This window comes from Pteropus alecto, unplaced genomic scaffold (assembly GCF_000325575.1).
Source record: "Pteropus alecto unplaced genomic scaffold, ASM32557v1 scaffold65, whole genome shotgun sequence".
NCBI lineage: Eukaryota > Metazoa > Chordata > Mammalia > Chiroptera > Pteropodidae > Pteropus > Pteropus alecto.
This window is the reverse complement of record NW_006439191.1, coordinates 4,449,443-4,452,927: the sequence shown is the minus strand read 5'-3', so window position 1 is coordinate 4,452,927 and position 3,485 is coordinate 4,449,443.

The window sequence follows — 3,485 nt, the reverse complement described above, 5'->3', positions numbered from 1 at the left end:
CTGACATCTGGGGGGTAAGAGCTCGATAGGACTCTAGGACAGCAGATCTTTGAGTTTCCAAAATAGAAAAAGGAATTTGAATTTCAATGTAGACTTGGCATTTAACTGGTTATTCTTTTTTAAATAGAAAATATGGTCTCTGACATTAAAATGAAAAGTCTGCACATATACTATTATTTACACTACAGTAAAATGTTTTGTTGTCAAGCATTACAAATTCAGATTGGATGACTTCCTTATAGAGTCTGTAGTTCTCTCTCTGATCAAATGCTAATATACCGAATTCCATTTAAAAGAAGCCAGCATTTGAATCTTTGTGTCTTCTAGCTGCTAAACAAACTTCAGAAGCAAAGCAAGGCAGTGACCTTGAAATGGACCTTTTGCCATAATCCTGGTTATTTTTTCTTTGGTAGAGAGTTCCTAACATGTAGCATTTGTCTTTTTATTCAGATCTCAAATCAGATGCATTTTCTCTGGAAATAGCTTTTAAAATGAATTTTAAAAAAACACACTTTTTTTTTTCAAAAAATTAAAAAAAAAGAATCTACTTTAGACTTTTTAAATATATGCCCAAAGCAGCAAAGGTTCAGAACATAATTAACTTAAAATCTACTATAAAACATACCTGACTCATGCTTTAATGAGTCTGTATAAGTAGGTGATCTCTGCGGAAATAAAACAGAATACTGATTACAGAGGCCTAGACACCTACATGAGTAGGAGAGCTGTATGGTGTATCATTAGAGGCAGCTTAAATGTCAGTGAACAGAAACAAAAACAAAATCTGGCAATTTAATTTTCATGACTTACCAATGTGTAAGAGATGAGTCAATAAGATTTTCGTAGCTGGGCAAGGAAACAGTTTCTTCTGGTGACATAAATCAAGACATATAAACTAGAAAGTATTTGCTTAGGGAAAAGGATGGTGCGTCGCACCCAAAGAGTGATATTTCATATCAAAAAATAACTATAAGTAAGAAGGAGAAAGTGTGGTGCTTATACATAGTCATAGATTTAATAGGGCGCAGTTGATTCTATGTTTAAATGCTGTCGTTAGGTATTCTGGGCAGAGTTTTTTAAATAGAAAATGTAGTAGTATGCATTAGTCTGTTAGCATACACTTTAGTATGCCTGTGTCTTATGTAATGTTAAATGCTGGTGCTGAGGACTTTGAAATATTTAAGGGTATTCTGTTTAAAAACTATGGTGTTACATTGTTTGTGATGTGCCTATGTGTATGTATAAAATCTCCACAAGAAATTTGAATCTTTAGAGATAAAAATAATTGGAAGGGAAAGTGATGGAAGGGGAAAATGCAGACAAAATGACAATCGTGAAAATGATCAACTTTCAACCTTTTTGATAGTCTTGCTTAGCAACGTGGAGATTTATTTTGCCTCAGACATTAGGGAATAAAACCCAGGAGGGGACTTAGGAGAAAGCGGACTGTAAACCTGTTTAGAACATCTGTCTGGGATGTGGGGGCTGATCCATCCCTCTCCATGGAAAGGAAGAGTAAAGAAAGACCAATGTACATTAATTATAAAATTGATGGAATTTTGGTTCTCTATTCCTCTGACAGCTGGGGAGGAAAACTTTAAGTAAAAGAGATGATTTTAATATTCCCTAACGAGGATATTAACAAACAAGGGAACATAGAATGTTATTCTCAAGTATTGTTTATCTTTGAAAGAAACCTACTGAGACCCAGGAGGAATATGAATATTATAATATGTAGAAGATTATTATCAGGTCATATAAACTCAATATCTGGAAAACAATATAGACTGATGTAACTAGTTTTCATCACTGACAATGTCAAAATCATAACAGAAACAAAAAAAATCAGCATATTGAATTTATAATCAAACTTTAATAAACATTTTTTAATTACTTCTATTTACCAGGGGCATTGAAAGATATCTAAGGTCCAAGTGGTGGGTCTAATTCACCTGCTCATGGAGGAGTGGCACAAGCAAATAAATTATTATAGATTGTAATCAAATTCTATGTGATAAGGAGAAGTCACTAATTCTAAATAAGTCAAGAGTGTCGAAGAATTTACAGAGAAGGGGACTTTTGTACTATTTTAATGTTTGAATTGGAGTTTGATTCAAAGTTAAGTAGGAGAGGAAACATTTTAAGCATTCGTGGATGGACATGCATATTAAGTTTAGGTACGAAGCATAAGAACTGGAAAAGATGTGGCGAGAAAATAGAATGCAAAATTTAAAATAGTCTCAAGTGCTTGCGTGGTTATGTAAGCAGTCAGCTGGGAACAGCAGGTGAACACCTGGCAGTTTGGTGTGCTTCTCTCTCACTCATGGCCAGTGTCCTCATGGAATGTACGAGATGGGAGGGGAGGTGGCCTGGGGAATAGCCAGATGCCATCAGCGAAGAGCAGTGGTTTCTCAAAATGCCCACAGTCTGTCTGTGACAGTTCTGGTTTGTCTTCTCTTACCTTCTGGTGTTTAGAAATCCTGCTTGCGAAGGTTACTTGAGAAGTAAATGGAGAGTCTGTGAAAGGACCTAGGATGCCTGTCAGCAAGGAATGTGGGCAACAGTTGGCCCAGTGCGATGGGTTCAGGAGAAATCAGTAGCAGGAGAGTGAAGCATAATGGGACTCGAAAGGGCACATCGTAGTATGACCAAATAAAGGCAGCCGGAGGGACTTGGATTTGCTTGTTGACAGACGAGATGACCATAAGGTCATTATTGGATATTCCAGATTTTATGTTTTGGAATAAAACTTCTTTTATATAGTTGCTTTCGGGTGTATAAAAGCTCTAAATCTTGAGCCCCCAAAAGAGAACAGTAATGGTGATGAGACTTTAAACTGAAGCATCGGCTTATTATCGTCTCTGCCTCTTTCAGCCTGGGCGAAAGCCTGCCTGTTCCTTCTTCCAGTCTTTCCCGATGCGCCCAGCCTGAGTCATTCTCATTTTCTAGAACTTCTGCAGTGATGGCAAATATATATATGCTTAAAACTGTGTCAAATATATCATAGCTCTTCGGTAAAGACTCGATTCATCAAATGTTTCAAGGGTCCTGAGATATCAAGCTAATGACTGAGCGCTTGTAGGTTGTCTAAGAGCCTTTTAAACTCTTCCTTCTCCTGAAGACATCTATCCTCATCCCAAAAATGTCTTGCAAAGCCCAGTCGATTCTTCTTTTTCGATCCAGAAAATTGCATACGTTCCATATTTACACAATAGAATGAACTGGAAAATTTAAATGGTTGGACCAGTCTTGTAAAATATTCGAAAACCTAGTTGAACAATATAGATTTCAGTACAGATGCTATAAAATAGCAGAAGGATAATTTATTCTCATTTAATATTACTGGATATTACCAAAAACACATGAAAAGGGAGGTGAGTAGCTCAAAAAAAAAGAAAAGCTATATTTTTTGTGTATAGACACACACAAACGCGTGAGTGCACACGCACACACACACACACACAGATTAAAATAATGAGTTTCCT